This window comes from Dermacentor silvarum, chromosome 2 (genome assembly GCF_013339745.2).
Source record: "Dermacentor silvarum isolate Dsil-2018 chromosome 2, BIME_Dsil_1.4, whole genome shotgun sequence".
Lineage (NCBI taxonomy): Eukaryota > Metazoa > Arthropoda > Arachnida > Ixodida > Ixodidae > Dermacentor > Dermacentor silvarum.
Genome location: NC_051155.1, coordinates 86,844,660 through 86,869,933, shown reverse-complemented (window position 1 = coordinate 86,869,933; position 25,274 = coordinate 86,844,660). Strand labels below are relative to the sequence as shown.

General features: G+C 45.6%; 1 long non-coding RNA gene across 1 annotated transcript; it reads left to right on the top strand.

Moving 5' to 3' along the window:
* Positions 1-14,225: 14,225 nt before the first annotated feature.
* LOC125943081 (uncharacterized) lies at positions 14,226-15,581 on the top strand. The gene is made up of 2 exons (XR_007465536.1): positions 14,226-14,436; positions 15,448-15,581. It is a non-coding gene; the product is annotated as an uncharacterized LOC125943081 (long non-coding RNA).
* Positions 15,582-25,274: the final 9,693 nt, after the last annotated feature.

The following is a 25,274-nucleotide window of genomic DNA, read 5'->3' as shown; positions in this document are numbered from 1 at the left end:
CTTGTTGCAGGCGCTTACAGTTCTCGTCGGAGTTCACGCGTCCTGAAAAATTGATTATGTGCACTATGCACTGAACAAGACCGGAGTTCATTCCTGCATCACTAGTACACCAATCAGTCGGGATTCTGTGAGGTACAAGGCCGCTTCCTGTTTGCACAGGCGTAAGTGAAGCAGAAATGAGTTGCACACACTACTTAAAATGCGTACACATGCCATATGTATGCTGTGCGGTGAAATATTTTGTGCAATTCTGAATGTGTTAACGTAAAGGCAAATGACGGCTGCCCGCTCGCACAAAGCGGAAGACACAGCGGCCTATGCACTTGCCGCCGGAAATGCTACCCTCTCGTGTGAGGTAGCAGGGCGACGAAAGCTTCGGAAAAAAAAAAGCCTTACGCGTTTTTGCGCGTATTTAAGTTTTCTAGCGCAAAGACGCAGCGAACAAGCTATTGCTATGGGAGTAGGTATAGCCTGGTCACACGTGCATTTTCACGTGTATAGCCGTCCTTGACTTGTGAATCGCACTTCGCCCCGACGAGGACGACGCCATTCACACCGGCGACTTGAGGAGGTCGCGCAACCATTTGCGACTCGCGAACAAAAAGCGACCGAAGGCGACCGATGTTCACACCGGCAAGCCCGGCTGAGCGCGACCTGCAAGTCGCAATCCCGGACATTCTCGTTCTTCAGCGAGAATTCTAGGTATCTACGCAGTTAGCGCGCACTTCGCTGGCACTGTGTAAATTGGTTTCGCGTTCCGGCAACAGCCATGGATTTTGATTCGAGTGATGGCTGGATTTTGATTCGAGCGAACAGGAAGACGTCGTCCCTCCCAGGAAGCAAAAGTCGGCTACAAGCCTTCTTGACTCGGCTTGACCCAGCTTGACACGGCTAGTGCTAAGTTAAGCTCCAAATTAGACGTCTTCTGTATAGCTTATATGTCTAGTCTTGAAGACTTCTGCTGTAAGACCTGGTGGAGACGTACAGACGACACGTACGTAAGACCTGGCGGTACACGTTTTTAAAGTCAATCTCCAAGTCTTGCAAGCAAAACTTGCGCACATTTTTACTACCAGCTTGCAACGATTCCTTCGACAGCACCATCAGTGGAATGATTACATCGTTATGGTATCGTCATATAACAGCTCTCCGCACAAAACAGTGTATTACCAGCGTACTGCAAGGTATATGCTCGAGTCGATTTCGCATAGGCCGCTAGTTAGATGGTTACAGCGCGCGTACCAAGTATCAGCAAATGAGGAGGTACCTTCCTCCATGGCCAATTCAAACCTACCGCGTCAGCTCAAACTAAAAGCCGGGCCATAGTTTCGTGTGCCCGTGATGGCAATACAACAAAACCTTTCAATAAAATGTGTGCCGTTATTACGCAATTCGTAAAAGCTTTAATAAAACATTTTGAACGAAGTTTCACAGGCTAGTATAACATGGTGAGGCACAACAGTTGGTGCGCTACTATGGCTTGGCCGCTTCCAACGCTAGCTCCCGCGCCTGCCATGCTGCCGTTGCCGTGCATTGTCTCCGTTCGCGCTTGCCGTGTCGCGCATGGCCGCGCGCCCGCACTTTGCAAAGGATTCAACGGGTCGGTTTCGTGCGCACATCGCATTCTCTGTGTGTTCCTGCGTTGATGGCTCAGCTTTGTTTTGGTAAGTGGTTAAAGTTTTTCTCTCTTTTGAAAGCGCTGTCACGATTGTAGCACCATGACCCTCTTGGTTGATTGTTTCTCATGCAACGGCTGTTGTTTCGAATTTCCTCGCGGCACGTCCGATGTCACGGACACTATATATAAGCTCGTCAGGTTGGGATTACATTTTGGTTGGTGTGGGATCATTCACTGCCGTTAGCATCGACTGACCGTGCTAAAATTGTTACATCGGGAACCACTTCTCGCGGAATCGCCGCCGAGTTTCCTCGTGGTCGAAAGTTGCGAATTTTTTAAGCTGGTGCGCTGTAATTATATAAACGCGAGCTTATGCCGCTTATCGACTTATATCACTTCGTTGATGGTCTTAGAATTGCATCACTATGCGAATAATATATCTGCGTCCCCGGCTGATTGCATCGAGACGTAAGCACGTGCGTTTTATATACGTCCGCTGCATTCAGTTTGTGAAGAACAAATGCAAAGCAACAACAGCTTGATTTGGGCGACTTGGTACATACTGAATAACGTAGGTACAGCGCAACCACTTTTGTAAGGAAACGGATAGGCTGTACCAGCGTTTTCCTGTCTAATTGTTTCCTTCCAAAAATTGTTGCGCTGTACCTACGTTATCCAAAAGCAAAGCGGCGCACACAAAAACAAAATGAGACTTTGTGCGAACTCCCTTGTTGCCCGTTGTATAAGATACGCTTTGATTCATTTTTTGTAGTACCCAAGGCCTTGAACAGCAAAAGTATGACAGCCTGCCCAATGCAAGCACTTCTATGGATGAATGCTACCCGTAGTGCAGTGAGGCCATGATTTCAGCGAAGAATACCAACCACAGTGACATAATCTTGAGCCAGGTTGCACCTCAGATAGGGAATGATGGCACTAGTTCCCAAAAGCTTAATTGGATGGGACTTGAAGTACTTACAACGAGCAGAGCAAGATCGAACATGTGCAGCTGTATAGGAGTATACTCATGCATGTAGAAGTTGCGTCGTGCAACATGTTATTAGCTACCGTCCAAGCTGTCAAAGTGTGCATGGCTCTTGTCTATCTTTTTTAGGTGCTTTCAGACATTCACGTACTAATCACAGACATGGGAAGACTATAAGACGTCAAGATGAAAGGCTCCTAGCAGCTCTCAGTGTTCCCAACTAAACTGGCAGAATGGCAGTGGCCGATTACAAGCTGCCTTTGGTGAACAAAGAAACCGTGACCACATTAGAATCCGAGCAGAGCTCCAATCCTGCATTCTGATGACACCTTGTAAGTAAAAGCTTTATGAATTGACTACATGAGCACATTTTTATAATAACTCGTGCCAGGTGTAACTAATGCCTTTTATATGCATGTTAAATTGACTTCATTGTTTTATTGAAATTGTGTGGCTTCATGTTTTTGAGTTGTATACGCAGTAGTTTCAGTTAATACTTTTTTATACTATGGCTGTTTGCATCTTGGCAGTTCTTGTGTGTAAATATTGCTGCAGTAATTTCTCTGGAATGCATAATCATCTAGTGTCATTTGCTGTTCTGCCTTACCTTTTCTGGGGATTTCATACCCACCTTCATGCAGCCACTGTAATATCCACAGTGTGTATATTTGGTGTTTTCAGCATTGAATCCCTTTTTTTCTCTTCCAAATATTTTTTTCAGACACAATGGCTCTCTGTTACGTGGGGCTGGTACTTAAGAAGCTTTACTGCGGGCATCCTACCCACTATTTTCAGACAGTTTTGGCGGAAACTTAAGCTGGACTCTAGGCCAGCGGCGGAAAAAGAGCTTCAGGGACGTGCATGTCTACAGTGTCATGGAAGGTAAGTTTAGAGGGCTGCTGTTTGACTGGGCCTAGAGATAAAGTGCACTGACTCTTACTCACAAAATACATGCTGTTTTGAATGAAAAAAATAAATAAAGACATGAACACATTTGAAAAAAATATCATCCATCCAGTGTAGCTAAGTCGGGTGGACATCTTTTTCTTTTATAAGCCTTCCTCCCCCTTGCAGTTCCATAGAACTGATGTTCCACACATTTTATTTATGAGTTGCAGATCTGTTTGTATGTAGCAATGGTTCGGATATCAGCCACAACTGCTGATACCGTGTACACGTGCTACTTGCACTGTTTGACTAGATGGTTTGGTATTCCAGAAGCTATTCATAGCAATACCACGTGGGAAAATGTGATGACCGATGCCATTCGCCAAGCAGCAACTGCCTGGTTGAAGAATGGCAGTTTGCGAGCGGATAAAAAGCCAGCACATTACATTAAGCTTAGTGTTCAGGTAGTTTTATATAGAAATTTAAGATATACTTACGTTTTTAACTGAGTCAGCATCATGTAGCATGTTTACATCTTATAAAATCGACTGTTGGTTCTATATCAGAAGTGCATGGTATGGGATTAAGATTTTGTCTTGGCATTCTAAACTCTACTTATATCAGTCTGTTCTCAATCGCCAGATAACTTCCAACGACCATCTCTGCATGATGTTGTGACATCATGCTTTACTGTGGCCATAGGGAAACTTGTATACATTCTGAAGAATTTTACTTTAGACAATAAATTCTGGGAACCCCAAGTAGAGTTGGCGTTCAGGGCCACTTGCTTACATGATGCAGTGTAAAAGAAAGATATAAATATTTGCTTTCAGGCAGCAAAAGGACATGGGAAATGCTTTAGGTGAACGTGAAAAGGCATTTTAAGTTAAAGAATGAATTATACCTGTCTTCTGGCACTATGCTTATGCCTGCAGATTTTAAGCAGTTTTTTATGTGTTGTATTTGTTTCTTTTATGCCATTGTTCAGTCTTGTGAGGACAGCCACTGAAAGGCCAGGCTTAAAACAAGTATAACTATGCATCATGAGTGCATCAGTCCTATAATGTTTGAAAGTGGTGTGCGCATTACATGCCCTTAACAGTAGTCACCGAGAGAAAACAAAGTGTATTCGCTATTTTTCTAATATCTAGAGATTATTTCTTAGTCATGTTTATGCTAAGCATTTGGCTTTTATGGCCTTACTATAAGTGAGTCTGGTCTTTTTTTCCCTTTTTTCGACTGGCGCAGATGCATCAAAGGATACTGGACCTGCCGCCAGCTGACATGCCTTTCTTCCTCCTTAGTTCTGTTAAGATGTGGGTTCAGTTTTTCTAGACATGCAATTCATAATATATGCAGTCTAGTCAATCAGTGCACGGCATTGCATGCCATTCATTTCCTATGTATATATTTAGTCAGAATCAAAGCAGGACAAGCACATGTACATAATTTGCAAGAATAAAATTTTGTTTTTGGTAATTTTGCTGCCTCTTAAACATTGTTATGAAATGCTGGCTATAGAAGAGGCATTTTACAAGATGTCTTTTCAATGTGCCTCATTCAATACCCTTGTGTGCTGCATGAATTTTGCTTGTGTTATCAGTATACCCAAATTAATTGTGCGCTAATGCAGATCACTGGTACTGCTATTGTTTTCTTGGAACCAGTGGTGCGATTCAGGATTTCTCGGAAATGTACATATATTGAATGCGACTGGCTTTAACTTCAAAATAAAAACACGCAACGCTACTAAGCTGAAAAAAGTGCAGTATTATGTGCCTAATGCATGCTTTTCCAAAGGCATAAATATTAAAGGCTGCATAGATTCCATAGTTTGGTAATGAAATCTGTCAAGGTATAATAGTGAGAGCCCATCTGTGACATGCAAACATGTATACATACATATGCCAACAATGTCATTTATGCACTGAAATAACATTCTTCCGAAGTGAATAGACTCGCAAGAACATTAATACACTTTGCAAGTGAACAGCACTGTAGAAATTGCATGTCGCACACGGCCTCTCAACATTATACCTTCACAGATTTTATTACAAACTGAAATCTATGTGGCTCCTTTTAATATTTATGCCTTTGCAAAAGCCTGCATTTAGACCATTATACTGAACTTTTTCAGCTTAGTAGCTTTGGTGTGTTTTAGTTTTGAAGTTAAAGCCAGTCACATTCAATATATCTACATTGGTTAGAAATCCTGAATCGCAAGACTGGTTAGAAGAAAAGCATATCAAGACCAGCGATCTGCATTAGTGCATGGTTAGCATATGCATTATTTAACCTTTTTTTTTGCTAGGTGGATTGCATAATTTCTCCGGCAAGCAAAATAATCCTTTATACGAAAGTTCTACAGATAGTCTAACGAACAGCTTGCCAAGACTTCCCCAAGACGAATACGGAGGGAGCATTAGCTTGGCTTCAGGAGTGCTTGTGGAGTTCTAAGGCTACTACTCGGCTTGTAGAAGCCGGATAGTAGACAACCTCTTGGCTTGAACAAGCCCAAATGTAGACGTCTTCTAGATGGGTTTGTGCTACCTGGGAGATCTGCTGATGTGCTCTGCCGTGGTGTCAGCTGTGGCAGCGCGGAAGCCTCTGAAGAAAACGCGACGCTCGTTGGTGCGCCCGTGCCTCCGCTCGCGTGGACTGACCGGCCACGCAACCCGCCTCCTGCCCGAACTTTGTGCGCATGGCAACGAGTATTATCGAGAGCAAGTTGTAATTTCTAGTTCGCATTGCGTGTTATTCGGTGCATAATATTAAAGCGAAGCTGTTCACCCGCTGTTTACCTTTGGGTGGCGTGCTCATCCAACGAACGGCAGCTGGAAAAATGGTTTGTGTTGTGCTTTCTTTTCCTGCTGTTTAGCTTCCAGCGAATGCGACCGCGTATATTCGACACGCTGCTGCAACTGCTGCGTCCCAGAATCACAAGACAAGACACCAATTACCGGCCTGTAGCCTGCATATCGTGACGCGGACATTGCATTTGGCGTGGACGACGACACACATCACTTTCGGCGCGGCGCTGATTGGTTGAGCAGCTTTGCGACCACGGTCGCGCGACTTAAAAATCGAGCAGCTTTGCGACCAACTTGGTCGCCCGACCACTGTCAGTCGCCGGTGTGAATGAGCCTTAACAATTATTGATGTCTTCTCCGATCGGGCGGGTCGTCTCAATGACGCGTTTTCGAAGACTGGTCCATTCAGTGGCGCGATGAGAGACCGTTGCTCCAAACGCCCACTGTACCTGTCGTACTTACTGTATTTAACTGAGCTTACTTTACTTTTTACTTAATTTCTTCACAAGCACACGCGCACGCGAGGGGGGGGGGGGGGGCTCCCACGTCTTGAATATACATGTAGAGAGTCTGTTTAAACTACCAATATTTATTATCGATCACATCACGTAGAGAAAAGCAGACGCTTGCCCCCCCCCCCCCCCGAAAAATATTTCTGGCTACGCCCCTGCCCCTGCGTATTTAGTATAGCCAGCGGTCGAAGCATTTTGCAGCATGACGCATACGTTATGCATTTGGGACTCTCATCATCCATCCCGTTAAGCTGGATTCACACGACAGGGCGGATCGCCGATTCAGACCGCAGACGAGCATCTGGGCAGCTGCGATGAATCTCGCCGCTAGCATCTCGTGTGCAGCGTTATTGTGTGTTTCATCATTCAGCGGCAATCAGCCATGTCATGCCTGTCAGAGGACTGAATTAACGATCCTTCTCGCCAAGCCGCCATGTAAACCCAATCTGACGTTTTCAAAGTCGGTCAGTGACACTATAACTGTCCCTGTTTTCATTTTTTTTTTTCATTTTGGCACTGCTATAGCACGGTGCCTCCAGTGTGTTCATCCGCTGAAAAAGGCGTTCTCGCATATGGCATATCAAGTTGCTTTCGCGGATATTGAACGCCTTAGTCACACGTGGCAGGTTGCACGTGTTCGGCTCGCGATGCCACTGTATCAGACGGGGCCCCCTGGACTAATCGGAGGCGCCTTTGTGGCAATGGCGTGGAGTCAATGCCGAACCACCATATGCATGCATGGTCACGTTGCGTCTCGCCAGACGGCCTCACCACATACGTGCCAAAGCAGCACAATGCAGTCGTTATACGCATCAAAGCAAACTGTGACATGTGGGAGTGATGCGGTACCAGGCAGATATGATCCCCGAACGAGGACTTGTGGAACGTATATACGGTCAGGACAACAAAAAATAGGGAAGAAGACCCTCTATAGGCAAGACAAGCTGGCAGTTGAGTATCGTAGACAAGCTGGATTTTGTTGTTAATATACGTAAAGGACGGCGTGCCTCATAATCAGAACTGGTTTTGGCAGGTAAAGCCCCAGAAAGAAGAAAGAAGGATAACGTAACATAAACGTGAACGAGTACGTTTATCTAGGCCAATTAGTCAGATGGGACCCTGATGACGAGAAGGAAATTTACATAATAAAATTGCGTTGGTGTGCATACGGAAGCCATTGCCACATACTGACGGGGAGCTCACCACTGTCGTTTAAAAGAATAGTGTACAACCATTACATTCTCCCGGTGCTAACATATGGGGCAGAAACTTGGAGGTTAACAAAGAAGCTCGAGTACAAGTTAAGGACCATGCAAAGAGCGATGGAACGAAAAATGTAAGACGGAACGTTAAGAGACAGGAAGAGAGTGGTGCGGCCGGATCAGAGAGCAAACGGGGATAGCCGCTATTCTGATTGACATTAAGAGAAAAAAATGGAGCTGGACAGGCCATGTAATGCGTAGGACGTATAACCGGTGGACCATTAGAGTTACAGAATGGGTACCAAGAGAAGGGAAGCGCAGTCGAGGATGGCAGAAAACTAGGTGGGGTGATGAAGTTAGGAAATTTGCAAGCGCAAGCTGGAAACAGCTAGCGCAAGACAGGGGTAATTGGATATCACAGGGAGAGGCCTTCGTCCTGCAGTGGACATAAATATAGGCTGATGATGATTATGATGATGATTATAACAAAGTGCGCGGGGTACGTGCTATCCCAAATGTGGCGCCCTGGAAGAAATTTACCGCGCAAGCGTTGGCAGTGCCGAGAGGTCTGGGTGACGTGCAGCTCAACACAAGCGATGCCCGTGGCGCCGGCGCTACACACTCACCATCAATCTTCCTGCCAGAGTTCGTGTACTGGAGATGCGCTGTGTGCCAGCAGGTCACGTGCTTAGGAAGCCAACCAGTGTTTTCTATGACCCGCGGTTGTTAGTAAAGTGTAGCGGAACCACGCCTTCCCATGACAACGCTTTGTGCGAGGTAAATGCAAATCCCGTCCCAATATTCGCTTCAGAGACAAACAGACTGTCGCTGGGACATTCAATTTCGGATATCGTGTCAAGCACGTACCAAGCATGTTGCATATGGACCTCAATTGGACAAAACGTGGAGCGTTGCCCTCACAAATGCTTGACGTTTCAGCTCCCTATTGAGAGAACTACATTTTCTCGTATGTTCAAATTACAATCCGAAGATATCATCCCTGAAGCCCATGCGCACGCCACCCTCTTTGTATTTTTCTGACGCAATGTACTTTAGAAAAATAATTTAGTTGAGCATGCCGCCTAATGTGCCTGGCCGGAGGGCCTATAGAAAAAAGTACACTGCAAGGAAGTGTGCGCACGACATATATGATTTTTCTGCGTGGGGCACTGTCCGTGAGACGCAAATAATGCATGACAAAATGTCTACGGCGAACATAATATTCATAGCAAACTCTTCACAAAAGGCACATACGTGTCCATGCAATGTACTTGTACGCGTCCCCGTGATGTCCCTGACGGACGTTTAATGGAGGCTGCAGGACACGGAATGTGCAGTCAAACGTTCGTGCAAGCTAGGGGGCGTCTGCTGGACGTATTCAGCGCATCCAGCGATATCCGCAACTTTGCAGTGAATGCATACAGAGGTCATCCGGTGGATGTAATTGCGGTGATTGGGTTCAGAGGCACGGCACTAGTTTTCAGTCCGTTTCTTATACTGCACTGCGATTGCCGCAGCGCAGCTACAGAAGCCTGCCACGCGCCGAAGCTACGCAGAAATGTTTACGGCCGCACTGCGTCTGAACAGTGGCAGCATGGTTTCAGGGTACGCACTTGAGAGCACCCTGTGTTCGGCCTACTGGCTCGGCGATAAAACTGAGGTTATCCGTAATTCAGATGCACAAACTGCAATTGCCGTGTAGAATTGAAAGTTCGCAACGCCAAGCTTGGACTGCGGTCCTCAATTTCAGATAACATTCACACGTGTATTATATATATATATATATATATATATATATATATATATATATATATATATATATACGTGTGAATGTTATCTGAAATTGAGGACCGCAGTCCAAGCTTGGCGTTGCGAACTTTCAATTCTACACAGCAATTGCAGTTTGTGCATCTGAATTACAGATAAACTCAGTTTTATCGCCGAACCAGTAGATATATATATATATATATATATATATAGTTCAATTTCATAACCTGAGTCCCCTCGTACCACAAAGAGACTCGCGTCTCTCGGATGAGCCATGCGAAAAGCCGATTAAGTTATTCACGTTAGGGAGATATGTGTGATTTGTGCCTATAAGTCGCACAACTACACATAAATGAAAACAGCCATGTAACGACTTGTGAAAGTTTTAATATACAAAGACACAGTCAAGAAATATTTTCCTGACAAAAGGTCAGTTGAAAAGATAAGACATAACGTATATAAAACATACACAATATATAACAATTTCTGTACACAACGTATGACTACAATTATTAGCATAAAACAACGTGACTCCATGGCGCAATACTTTATTTACTTGTCAAAGCATGCCTTATGCCACTGGTTTCATTTATTTCCCGGCGGCGGAATAAATGATTATAGAGTAATAAATTATCAGGCGCAGAAATACACAGTCATATTAACAAATAAATAAATAAGTCACAACGATATCTCAACAGTGGGAAATGGCACGAGAGGAAGTAGTAAGAGCGTGGATTGCGTTCTTGAGCAGCTAATGCAGCATATGACAAATAAATATTAATAAGGAAAAAGCACAGCATAGACTGGGAAGCTTTAGAAATAGCGCAACGAAGCGTCTTTGCGTACCCAAAAGGCCTCACCCTACTTGCCCTATCATGCACCCCGTTTTCGTTCCTGGAAATAACTTTTTGCTTTGTTTTCTTAGCCAAATGGTTAGCTTTAATTGTGAGTTGGCAACTCTCTCTTTCCTATTAAAGACATCATTTCGTTTTCTGATGGGATGGCTTCACCTTGAGGGAAAATGTGTTCATTCGGGCACTTGTTCTAGCAATGAAGTCGTCGGCAATTTTATTTAAATTGATTTTGTGGGAGAGTTCTTTGTGAGTGTGCCAGATGGTTCATACGGGCTTGTCCAGTCGTCGACCACACGTACGTTTTCAGTCGCTGAAGACAAGAAAAGGACCTCTCGGATGTGCTTGACGAGAGCGGTATGGTCAACGCAATTTTTGTTAGCTTGGCCATTTCCGGCAAAAGGTTTCGCAGGTGTTCGCCCTTCTCCCCCGAAAACATCTGCACGACGTCCTCGAATGTGTGCAATGGTGCCGACGTTTGTTGGCTTACGATGTCAATGAGCATGTCTCTGTGCAAAATCAGCCGTCCTCGTTCAAGGTCGTCACCGTAGAACTTTGTTATGTATGCTTCGTCTTGCTTTCCTGTGGCAAACTGCTCAATGTGTGACATATGCTGCCACATCTCAGGTGGATATCTGTCGCTTAACGAGGACAGTACAGTGTCAAGTACTTCGTAGTACCTCTGGCGGTACATGTCCTCCGCTGATGTGAACACGTGAGCTGAGGAACCTTCTTGATAGCGGTGTGGAGTTTTCTTTCGCCTACCAGCTGAAACACACGGGTCCTCAACTCCTACTTTTCCTGCCTCTGCCAACACCTCCTCCCAAACCAAGGGAAAACTTTGCCTCAGTTCAGCGACGCTTGCAGTGACTGATTTCACCATTCTCTCCGCTTGGTCAAACCTGAGCGTTCTTTTTTGTAAGGCGGTATTCAGTGCTTCCATTCGTGAAAACACTTTTGTCAGAAGCGTCAACATGAAAAACGATTCAAACTTGAACAGCATCCTTAAAAATCCGCTCGCTTTCGCACCGGCCTCAGTTCACTCTTCGGATGCTGTTTCAGAGAAAAACGTTATGAGACTGCTATAATGTGAAATAACTGATCGCAGTGATGAAGCCTTTAGCGTCCACCTTGTCGGGCAGAATTTTCGCAAGTTCACATCCTCTTCTACCTGAATCTCTTGAAAAGAAGCAACGCGCTTTGGAGAGCAGGTCACGAAGTTTATCAGTTCAGTGACGGCGTAAAGAAAGTCACGGCACATGTCTACTTTCTGGCCGACATCATGCAAAACCAAATTCAGGATGTGCGCTAGGCAGTGTACATATAGCGCGCGAGGTTCCTGTTCTTGCATGAGAGCTTGTACTCCTCGGTGCTTTCCTATCATGTTTGCCGCACCATCATAGCACCGCCCGCGGCACTTTTCAATGAGCAGGTTAAATCTACGAAGAATGTCTTTCAATATAGCAAAGAGGCTCGTCGCTGTGGTGTCCGTCGTGTTGAAAAACCCACAGAACAGCTCCTCTACTTCCAGCCTTTCTGTGACCACCCGAAAACAAACTGAAAGTTGTTCTTTGACAGAAATGTTTGTTGTCTCGTCCATAATGACAGCGTAGTGCTTTGCCGCACGAACTTCGTCTGTGAGTGAACGAAGGATGTCATGTGCTATGAGTTCCACCATCTCGTTTAAAATCTGGTGAGAAATTCATTTGCATTTTGTTCTTAAAAGCCACGATCGCAATGAAGGAATATCATTAGCCCGGAGTTTCAGCAGCTGCCTCAAATTACTCTCTGTGTCTTCGTGGCCACGTATTGCTAAGCCTTGGGTCGACAAGTACAGTAGTGACGACAGTGTTGCTAGGAGAGCCTGTCGGGCGTCGTCCATTTCTTTCGCCTTTCCCTTGGCGCAAGCATATGCCACATTCGCGCTGCCTTTTGCAGCTACGACGGCATTACATGCCTCCTTATGAAAATTAGACCTCTCATGGGATTTAAATCTGTCAATTGCCTTTTTCCAGTTTGAGAAACCATTTTTCACAAATGCCAGGTAAGAATCCTTGTCTTGGGAAGTGTTAAGGAGCGGCAGTTTCATCTCTGATGCCGTGCAATAGGTCTCGCAAAACGCCTTGTCACTGTGGACATTGTAAGATAACCAGGTACTTTTCCAGGTAGGCTGGAAGCGCCGCCCTTGTTTTTCTGTAGATGGTGCATCAGAAACCTCGCCGATGGATCGAATTTTGGAAGGACCGGCTTCTGCAGTGCACACAGAGCTTGGTGTGCCAGTGTCATCAGCGCGCGGTGGAGCTTCAGCGACTGAACTGGAAATGCTGGATGAGGGACGGCTCTCCTCGCAGTCTTCACCGGGGGCTTTCCGTTTCCTGATCAGATATATTTCCATTCTTTTGAACAGTCTGCAAGGGAAATGAATAACATTCTGAATAGACGCTCGCATAAACATACAAAGTTTGGTATAATATTCATATTCAGAGTTGGTCAAGCGCGTAGGAACCCAGCTCAATTTTTAAAAAGACAAAAGAATCTTGACCATTTCTGGAAGCATGAAGAATTATCCCGCGGTAAAAAACCCCAATTTTCACACCAAAAAAAATTGGATTTGCCAAGTCTGAATGACGGCGCCGCCTGTGGCAATGAGCTGTAAAAATTTTCGGCTACCCATAATATCATTTAGGGCGCGCTGCAATAAAGGTACGCGTCTTCTTGAAATTAGAAATACATTTCTTCAGAATATGGGCCGACCAGCATGCGAATAATTTTATACCCTCACGTGGCAATGAATATGGGACGATCAACCTACATTTGTCTACAAGCTATACGCGAATACACATGGCATACGTACTATCACGATGAAAAGAAATACGAACAGCGGAGCGCGTGGCCGAAGCATAACAAGCCTGAAGGTATAGGGCGCGCCGTCCAGTTATCACCATTGACAGGCGCGCACGTCCGGTTTGATCGTGCTGTGCGATGATGCACCCCCTATACTGCGATATTTTTGTTTGCGCTGTCCAATTTGCGATGCCATCATTACTGCGCCGTCAACTTTTCTCGTTTTGAAATAAAAGAGAAGCAGAACACAAACAAAAATATCACAGTATAATCATCGGTCGCGAATAACCAGACACTTGTGATCTCTGCAGCTACATTATTATTGCCACCAAACAAAAATATAAAGCAGATAAGACGTTTCATGTAAAAAGAAGATGCAGGCGCTACATTTGTGAACTACATCCACACGTCATGTTATTTTAATTCTTTGAGCGCACTGCCGCACGACGGTGGCATAACACGCTCTATCTCCTGTTCCTAGTCCCTCAAAGCATATAGAAAGAAATTCAACAAGAGGCGACACTCGGCAAAAACTGGCAACAGGAAACACGTCACCATACGTCACGCTATACTTTTGACACCGAACGTTAGCTGCCGCGAGCATCGAAAAAAAAGAAAGTGAACTTAAGTTAACAGGCATTGATCTATTTTTTTTTAATTCTCTGGCGCGAAAACTAAAGCGTTTTGCGTATAAATGAACTTAAGCTTTGCGACTTATTTTCCTTGCCTTACCTAGCCACAGGTCAATGACGCGCCAGATGCATGCGTCATCCACCAGACACTCCCCCGAAGCCAGCGAGGATGGCTGCGCGCGCGTTTGAGCGCTCGCGCGCGGCGACCCGTCTGTCTCCTTCTTTTTTTCTTTTTTAAATGTAACCTGGTTTATTGGGCTCTCGGCATATTCTTGCGTTCCTTCTGCACTGGGACAAGACACCACTGCACTATTGGACTACGGCAGGGTGAGAAATCTTGTTTCACAGTCTACGACGCAATTAGGCTTACGGCACGGGACCGAGACTTAAGACGCAGTTAGCGAAAAACAGCTCGGCCATCCTGGCGCAATTAATTTGAGTTAATGAATCGTACTGAGACATGTTTCCGACGCTTCCTATGGGACTATTGTAACGTATTTATGTTTTTGAGCCACACTGTCCGCACAGGGCGCCGTGTCGCAGTTAGCGAGAACTCGGCCGTGGTGTGTAGTCTAGTGCATCTTGCTAGGAGAAGTTTGTGCCGCTTTCTCTGACGCCAGACATTACTGAAAAGTAATTTCGTTACTTTCTGGGGTACTTTTGAGGCACGCTGGCCGCACAGCGCGCTGTGACGCAGTTAGCGATAAGCAGCTCGGCCGTGGTGATAAAGTTAGTTTGGCGTGTAATGAATCTTAGAGGGACAAGTCCGTGACGTTTTTTGTGGCACCGCAACAACATATACTTTCTTTCGGTACTCACGCCTGTTGAAAACGCGATGGGCGATTGCCAAGAGTAATAACACTGGGGTGTGCTGCTGGCGCCGGCAGAACGCGCGAACGACGAACATATCAAAACTTGTAATTTTCGAATTACGTCTTCTAAAGGACTGAAAAAAGGCATTGCACCCACGCATTTGTCTTGAGTGCCTGTTGCGTCCGTCTCTGTGTATGTCGCGTACCGTCGCGTCGCCTGAGGCCAGGTTTTGGAAAGTCGAAGTCGCTCGTGTATTTGTGCTGCCTAAGTGCAGGAAATAATGCCCGGAAATTGGGGAACGCTTGGAAATCAGATGTTTTCATATATGTTTGGGATGAGTCGGGTATTTTCTACGCCATGTATGTAAAAGCGAATTGCTTTTGTTTGTAATGCCGCCCATACACCGCTTTCGCACGTTTCGCCTCGCAGTATTCCTATGTCTAAATACCAAAATGACTCATGCTTGTAACATGCTGTTACGTGCTTGCAAATGTAACATGCTTGTAATTCACTTCTTTTTTTCAGCTGGTACCGTCCGGTGGAGCTTCATACAGGAACTACTGCCTTACCTGCTGGTGTCACAACGTTGGATGAACGCACAAAAAGCGCGGAACGAGCTTTTATATAGAGCAAAATAAATATTTCCTCATTGCACAAAAGGTCTTGCGTCTACTTTGTGAAATTGCACGTGGCACAGATTCGATGGGACTTTGAGATCGTTCGCAATCATTTTTACTAAATAATAAACCGATTCTGCACGAAGAGCAAAAAAAGGAAAGGAAAAGGGGGGGGGGGGGGGGCGCAGCCGGCGTGCTAGCTTGCGTTCAAAATACGCGCGCCCAAAACCGAAACCGCAAGTGATGTAAGTGATTGACACCGACCGCTTGGCACGCTGCAGTCAATTCGGCCGCTGGGCCCTAGGGGAGTGTCCGCTCTTGTTGAATTCCTTTCTCTATGTTCAAAGTGCCACCGGGCCATGATTGCCCCGTTAGATCTCTCACAGGCGTGCAGACGGTGCAGTTACTTTGCTTACAGGCGCCGTGACACCGCGGTACATTAAACCGCAGTCGGCGCGTTTCTTTTGCCGAGAGCCGCGAAAACGAATTGTTTACGCCTGAGTGTCTACCCACTTTCGTTGCTGGCGCTAGCATGCGCGTTTTAACTTTCGTCATGGCAATGTGTGCTGGCTTCACTGCGAAGGAGCTCGGGCTCAAAATTTGACACAGGAATGACTTTTCGGGCGCGGGAGCGGCATGAGGACGCTGAACAAAGTGTCACACGTTAAAGAACTACCACAAAGGTGCAGATCACGGCTGTTGTGAAAATAGAAATAAGTTGTGCGGCTGTTAGCGTGTTTGTGAATACATTGTGCAGCATGACCATACATTTTGGAATACATTATTCAAACTACATACAAAGCCATTTTGTCAATCTATTGCCACTTGAGCAAACTGTTGCTATTTTTAAAGGCTATTCTCTCAATTTCTTAAACTGGAATAATAGATCTGCCACTGGGAACCAATTTTGCGAGAACGAATAATCCTCAAAGGCCGATTCTCTACGTGATCAAGCATTCCGCGCCTACACCATCCTTACATAAACACAGTAGTTGTCTTACACAGTAATTGCCTTACACAATCAAAGCGCGGCGCGTATCTGCTAGTTTGTAGTGACTGCGGCTGTCCGTGCGCCTGGGGAGTACTACATTAAAGCCCCTATATATAAATATAGGGGCTTTATACTACATACGCGGGTCGCGCGCTTTATTTTGGCGGTAATCTGCGCGCGGTATCTTGAAAGCGATCCGCAGACGGCTAATACCTTTGTACGCGCTGTGTTTTTGCCGCTCAGTTTCCGCTGAAGCGATGGACAGTACGAAGATCACTGCTTGCTGCTGCTGGTGCCGCACTTTCATACGCCAGCGTTTTGACGGTTTGTGTCAGAGGTCATCGAGTGTGATGTGTTCATGTTTGCTTGGGCGCGCTGACAACATGCTTGATAATTCAGTTAGTAAGCAAATGTTTGTAAGTTTATACGGCCGATAAAACTACTATCCTTACTTCATATAGCTGTCTACTAATTTTCTATTGCAATCGATGCTTCGCCGTTCGGGCGACACTGCGCCTCTTTCTTTTTTTCTTCTTTTTACGTTTAGTGCGAGTATAAGCGCTGCTCCGCATGGCGGCTATTGATTCTGATTGCGAGTGAATCCGGCTTAGCCTCACTTCGGTTACTGAGTAAATTGTTTTTATTTATGACTGCTGCAGGCATGTGGGGATGTTTCCATCCCTAATAACTGTTGTAAATTATTAGAACAGTTTTTGGTTGGGTTTTTTTTTTTTTCGTGAGTCGTTAGCATTGCCTACTGGAAACAGTAGCAATACATCTCACACACAACATTCATGTGCATTTCACACGCCGCTGATAAAAGACTATGCTGAAGGGGCCACTGAAGACTGCAGGTTTTTCTTTTTCGGGCTCAAAAAAGCACGCAAAGCAATTTGAAGGGAGGTGAACATTCTTCTTCTTTTGGGGGTTTTACGTGCCAAAACCAGTTCTGATTATGAGACACGCCGTAGTGGAGGGCTCCGGATTAATTTTGATCACCTGGGGTTGTTTAACGTGCAGTAAAACGCAAGCACACGGGCGTTTTTGCATTTTGCCTCCATCGAAATACGGCCGCCGCGGCCGGGATTCGATCCCGCGATCTCGTGTTCAGCAGCGCAACGCCTTAGCTGACTGAGCCACCGCGGCGGGTGAGAAGTGAACATCATCATCATCATCAGCCTTTATTTTATGTCCACGGCAGGACGAAGGCCTCTCCCTGCGATCCCCAATTATCCCTGTATTCCAAGCGTATTCCAACTTGCAGGCGCAAGTAGGAATACGCTAGCGCAAGGCAGGGGTAATTGGAGGTGAACATAGAGCAACGTATTCATTCTCCAGGCATAACCTATCCTTACAATTAGAAATAATTGTTACTTGGCTAAATCCTTCTCTTTAAAACATGTAACAAACTTACTCCTGTGTATATATTTAAATATATTGTATGTGTGTGTATAGTGTTCACAGTCGAAATTAAAAAAAAAAAACACGTTGAAGTGAGAAAAAATGCTTATGAGGTAGCCGCCGCTGGCGCTTCTAATGCGCTTGTCGTCCTATGGTCAGGATTTGCAGAAATAAAGCGAAAGTGTGAATGTAAAGCCGTGCACGTCCACGCTGATGCAGTAAGCTTTCAGCCGCAATAAAATTTTTAGTGAAACGTTCAGGCAACTCTAAAGAAACCGCAAATGATGTGGGCAACAGAACTCTGGTGATGACACTTTGGCGAGAAATGGGGGGGGGGGGGGGGGGGGGGGGGGCTCAAGACCCAAAGCCCCCCGTAGTCGGCGCCTATGAGCTGCGCCTTTAAGAGTAGAACGCGATATAGTTGCGGGGACCCGTTCGCATCGCAACGCGCGGCTGTAGGTCTGGAGAAATGCTGGAAAACGGGTTTGTGTTTGAGTTTCCTCGTAGCATAATTAGGGTTTCTCGTACATTCAAATTACAATCCGACGGTGAATCCGACGCCGAATGGTAAAGTCGTACTTTACCATTTTCCTGGCGGATTTTGAGAAATTCAATTTTTGTTCACCAAAACCTTGCACCACGGGGAGGGCCTGCGCGGTCGCGGTGGTTGGGGATAATTTTCACCGCCACCCGCATCGCACGCTGACGACGGTTGCCGACGCCGGATTTTCTGCCACACGGGCCCCTTAACGCTGTCGCGTTAACAGCCAGCCGTTCGGGAGCACCATATACCGTGGAGGCCCATCAGCATAATTTGGTCAAACAGAACACCATCCTAATTATCTGTTGACAAGTACCTGATCCGTGAGAGTCGAGCGGTAATTTTTTTTAATGGTTTCTTGTAGCACGTCCCAAAAATATGCCCCTTCCCAGCAGTGAAGAAAAACATGGTCTATTGTCTCAAGTTCCACGCTTGCAGAACATGCATTTATGCGAACCATATGTTGTTGTTGTTGTTGTTGCCTCAAAACATGGCTCGTACCCACGAGGGGGATTGGCCACACTGGATAAAATAAAACATGCACCTAACAACGAACAAAATGGTAAAGGAGAATAATCAAAACTGAAGATTTTGGTAACTCCTTAACACAGATTTTAAGATGTCCTATACTGAAATTAACTTAATAAAAATTAAGAGAAAACTAACTACAAAAATAACAAGGTAACATGTCCCACGGTCGGTGCCCTAGCAGCGTAACCTTCCGGATGCTTCAATAAATTTGTGAACAGCAGTGATCATAGAGCCCTGACTTGTGCCTAATTGACAGGCCCCAAAAGACAAAATGTTTGGCGTTGTAAGTGACAAACCCAGATTACTGCTTGGAAATAACAGAAACATTCTACGGAGGGAGGAGAAGCGGTGGCAAGAAAGAAAGAAATGGTCAATAGTCTCCGGTTGATTACAAAACGAGCAGAGATCAGTGATTGATAAACCGGATCTATGAAGATAAAAATTTAGGCGGGGAACTCTGCAGCGAAAAGTTGACAGCGTCACCTCACATTGGCGTGAAAGGCACTTGCTCGTGTTCCACCGAAATTTTAAATGTTGAAAATCGTCTGAAGAAAGTATGGACGAGTCATGGCAACTCAGCAATAAAAGGCGTTTAAATCTAGCTCCTGTTATAAAAGAGAAATCAGGAAGAATATTTATGACCGGACCATTTAGTGATGTCGAAGCGAGCGAGTCAGCTGATTCATTTAAAAAGATTCCACTATGTCCGGGGACCCAGACAAAGCGGACCTCGGATAAATTTTCTGGGGCAAGAGTCGAAAATATACTCAGTAGGTGTGACTGATTATTGGAAGTTAAATGTGTACAGACCGAAAGCGCATCTGTAACAACTATTACCTTAGAATTATGTGGACCCAATTTTCGGATGGCAAGAATAACTGCCAGAAATTCTGCAAGAAATATTGGAGTGTAATCAGCGAGACGGAGAGCAAAAGACCAGTTGAGTTGATTCGAAAAGATGCCAACACCAGCCTTCTCTAAATTTTGTGATGCGTCCGTAGAAATAACCAAATGAGACGGAAATTGACTAAGATGGTCTTGAAGGAGACCTTCAAGTATGCGCGCAGGAAGAAGTTTTGCGTGTTTTGGAAAAATATCATCAAAAGTTAGTTTTATCTTGAATGAATTAGATTTTGGAGAAATCAGGCGCGGAAGGCTAACTTGAAGTTTAGATAACAGCGATTGAACAAAAATAACTTGTGGCTGTCGGTAACGCCGCCATCCTGTCTCTGAAAAATGATTCTGGTGAATTGATGAAAACGGGTTGCAAATTGGAAAGGGGTGTATCATAAAGCTTCAGGAAAGTCAGGACAGTAAGTTGCTTAAATCTGGAATCAAGCGGAATAATTCCAGACTCCAGATAAAGAACATTATTAGCCACAAAACTTGGCAGCCCGAGGCAGAGACGCAGCGCTTGCCTTTCCAGTAGAATTAAAGGTCTTAGCTTGTATGCTGCACATCCTGAAAAAAGAACACAACCAAATTCTAGGATGGGGCGGACGTAAAGCTTATAAATCATCAGCAACGTAGATCTACGCATCCCTGTGTTTTTATTGCTGAACCGGCGCAACAATGCCATTGCACGTTCTCCTTTATTAGCATTTGCTTCTATTTGCTGCTGCCAGTTTAGCTTACCATCATAAGTTATCCCTAAGTACTTCAAAGTTGGAACTTGCGGAATCGGCTGATTACGATAATGAAGAGAAATAGAGACAGGATTTGACAATGGAAACACCAGTAGAGCGCATTTCTTTACGTTAAGCGAAAAAGACAGGCCGTCCAGCCAGGACTCGAGTTCAGACAAATAAGATTGCAAAATTTGGTATAACGTATTAATATCCCTCGCTGATGAGAAAAATGCAATGTCATCAGCATAGAGATAGAGTTGTACATCCTGATGGATTGGCACAGAAGATAACAAAATATTGAACAAAAGTGGCGAAAGAACTGATCCCTGTGGTACGCCTCTCGTCTGATTATACGTATCCGATGTCACCCCATCCTTGAAACAAAAAAATTCTCTATCTAAAAGGAACTCTTGTATCCAGGCTACTAAATAGTCTGGAACAGAACAGCTAACTAAGCGAGAAATTAAAATTGCATGTTCGACACTGTCATATGCTTTTGCAATATCTAAAGTTACCAATGCCGATATATCTCCTGATTGTCCTGCGAGTCGAATGCGGCTTTCTAAATCAACGTGAGCAGACCAAATGGAACAATGAGGCCTAAATCCTATTTGTCTCGAGCACAGAATACCACGAGAAGAAGTAAATTCAAGGAGCCGGACATGAATTACTTTTTCTACAATTTTGACTAGATTCGATGTAAGTGCAATTGGCCGAATGTTGTCCAAGATATATCCGAGGTTTTCTTTTTTAAGCAAAAGCACAATTTTTGCAATTTTCCAAGAGGTCGGAATCCATGTATATTGTAGTGAACAGTTAACTATATTTAAGAGCTCATCTGGGAAAGAGTCAAACAATAATTTAATCATAGTAATGGTGATACGGTCCGGTCCAGGAGCCGATTGATGGGCAGATAAGATGACATCGGATAATTCTGTCATGGTAACTTCTACAAATTCAGATGTAGAAATTTTGAACCTCCTCGGTCTGGGACACAGCGAAGAAAAGCGTGCTTCAAGCCCTTTCGCGATATTATTTAGTGAATCCGCCGCTTCCTTGGGGGATAGAACAGCAGAAAATGACCATACGGACTGTTGAACATCTTTTTTGTTGCGTAAGAACCTGAAAAGTGCCGATCTTCTTTCTCGTTTTGACAAAGACGTATGTATTGCATTTTTTTGTTCATCTTTAGCTTTCGCCACAGTTCGTTTAAATAGAGCTGCATAGAATTTATAGTCCATCCAATTTTTCGGTGAATGATTATGTTGGAGACTTTTCCACGCTGCTTTTCTTCGCCTATAATCCCGTGTGCAAGCATCGTTCCACCATGATGACTTCGACGGCGAGCTGCAAGACCTAACCGTAAACTCAGCAGGCTGAATAGAAGAGTTTAAAAGCGATACGACAGAGTCAGCCCTCCGTTGTTCATCATAAGTACTCAACGCTGATAAGCCTGCATTTATAGTTGATTTATAAGTTGTATAATTAATGAGTCGTCTTTGCCGTATAATAGGAGCCTGACGTGAAAGCATAATTTCAAAAGTGATGGGTAAGTGATCGCTACTTGTTCCATTGTCAAAGGTGTCCCAAGATGAAATAGACATGTTAGCAGAGGAGAAAGTCAGATCTAATGCAGAAGAGAATCGTCCACGTAGAAAGGTAATTTGTCCTGAATTGTGACATTGAAAATTGTTGTCATGCACCCAATTCCACAACCTCTTTCCACAACCACCCGTTTTAATTCCCCAAGAAGTATGATGCGAATTAAAATCTCCTGCCAGGAGCGTTGCATTTGAACAGTTTCGGAACAGTGAGTCCAGGTGATCAGTGTTCTTGACTCCGTTCGGGAAGTACGTATTAACCACTGTAAACACAGAGAAACCTGGCAGCAAAAAATCTAATCCTAAAATTTCGCAGTCTGAACACACATGTTCAAAAGTTACAGTTACCTTATGATACATTTTTGATGAAACTAGTATTAGCAGCCCACCGCCCCTACCTGGACGATCTAAACGAAATGTTCGAAAATTATTAATAGTAAATCTTTGATGTGACGAAATCCATGATTCCTGAAGTAAAATAACATCTGGTATTATTTTGTGTACTAAATAAAGAAGGTCAACGTAACCTGAGGATATAGAGCGGCAATTCCATTGGAGAACCTTTACTGATGCTATGACGATCCTAGAATGGATGACTCCACGGCAGAACGCAACGCATCCTGCTCGTGGTGATCATTGTTCTTTCCTTTTTTAGGCTTAGATTTAGGAGTATCCGTGGGAGAAAGTGGGGAACCCTTGCGTCTATTGCTGATGGTCCCAAGCCTCATGTGTCCAAATGGGTGGCTAGGTCCCGCAGTTGCTGAGACCGGAGAACAAACTGAGGTATCGGACTCAACCGCTGCCTGATTTTCAAAGTTCGATTCATTTGAATGGCGCGCGGGAGTACTACATTGGGTTGGGTCAGCAGCAGCAGAGTGCGATTGGAGGAGGCTATTAAATTTGGCAGTTAGCATCTCAGTTATACCTTCGGCAAAAGTATTAAACAGTCGCTCCATAACTATTGGCATTGCCTTGTCAATGGCTGCGGCTACAGCGGCCGAAACTGTGGCTTCTAGGGATGTTGACTGACGGGAAGCAGCTGCCGCGTAACCAACATCGCGCTCCTTTATTGCTGATATTGCTTCCGCACGGGAACAATGACGTTTCTCCGCGATCTCAAGCACCTGAATCTCATGGCCTCGCGCAGGGCAGTCACTATCTGTAGCACTATGAGATCCATCGCACAAGCAACACCTAGGTGCATCTTCGTCGCAGGCTGATGTAGAGTGAGAGCCGCCGCAATTACAGCATCGCACTGAAGATCTACATGCATTAGCACTGTGGCCAAATCTCCAGCAGTTTCGGCACTGCAATGGCCTAGGTGACAATGTCTCCACGCGGAACAAATACGGCCAAGCCTTCACTTCAGACGGGCGCGTTAAACCGGCGAACGAGACGATGACGCTCTCAGTTGGGACTCGGTTATCACCCACCGACCTATTGCATCTATAAACAGAAACAACACCAGCCGGAGAGAGCATCTTCAAAAGGGCCTCAGGAGTAATATCGGTAGGAACCCCGCGAACAATGCCTTTCACGCATGCGAGATGAGGAGGGACGAAAGCACGAACCGCGATGCTAGTGAATCTCGTGCAGTTAAGCAAATCATTAAGGCACTGAACATTAGAAGACTTACATAAAATGCCTGTCTTGCCAAAACGCCTCACCTCCGAGATGTCAACGAAGTGCTCGGTAATACCGCGCAGCTCCTCCTGGAACCTTTCTGATTCGGTTAGCCGAATGGAACCACCATCCGTGGGAACGAGCGCCACGGGCAAGGTACTGACTCCGTTCCGAAGAAAACACTCCAGGGGCACCGACTCAGTGGGACGGCTAGCCGACCAGGGCGAGCCCTGGCCGGGACCGGAGACCGGCATTCACGGTCCCTGGAAAAGAAAAAAAAAACCTATAGAAGAAACAACGTCCTACGAGCAGTTAAAATGTGGCCAATCCCCTTTCGGATACGAGACAAGAGGTAGAACGGTGGCCGGAACCACAGAATCGCCCAGGCTTTCGCAGCGGCTTTCTGAACCATATGGCTTTCGAACCATATGGTTGCGTTTGAGCGTCGTCGTCTTCGTCCAAGCTGGCGCCTTCGTACGCTCGTGCTCTGCGAGGTGAAGACGATTTGCGCACTATGAGAGCGAGAGAGAGATACGCATTCACGGAAGCGGGTCTCCTGGAACGCGGTGTCGGCGTTGCAAGCTGCGCTATGCAACGCGCAGTGACGGCCGTAAGTCCGAGACGCCTGAAAATAAATTATCATCATCATGAGTAATAAGATGAAAAGTTCGCGCGCACTTCCGGAAAATGCTGGGCTACGATCGCCCAGATTCACTGTTTCAAGCATTGCGCGGCAGAGTGCAAGGTTAACCTTTTTTTTTTTTTATTCTTGCGTTTCCAATGTTAACCCCCCCCCCCCCCCCCCCCCCCCCCCCCCCCCCCCCCCGTGTACACTTGTATGGCTTCATTTGTCTGCTAAAATTTGTGCTGTAAGGAAGAAGAAGTGCGTCGTGTAGAGCTCCGCAGCCGAATCGCCAGCGCTACTGTAGTGGGGCTCGTGCTCGACGCTGTTCCTGGCGCGCCTGGCGAAACCTACGCTGTTGTGTCTTCCTGTCGGCGTCCTTCGTGCCGTCCACAGCCGTGATAGACTTCCTTGTCATTATTGGTGGAGGTTTGCTGGGTCTCCTGTAATCCTGGAATTGCGCAGCCGGATCCTCCCTGCCATCATGACCTCCGCAAGCGCCACGAGCGTACCACCACCTGCTCCCCAGTCCTCCGTATGCCCCGGCACACTCCGTCAGCGGAACCCTCCCATCTTTAGCGGTGCTGATGACCACGACGTTGATGACTGGCTATCATCATACGAACGTGTCAGTCTTAACAACAAATGGGATGACACCACGAAATTGACCACCGTTCCTGTTTACCTTACCGGAATTGCCCACTTGTGGTTTCGCAACCACGAAAGCGAAGTCCCAAGCTGGACTGTGTTCAAGACAACGTTCAGCGAGGTCTTCGGCCGCCCTGCTGTTCAAAAGC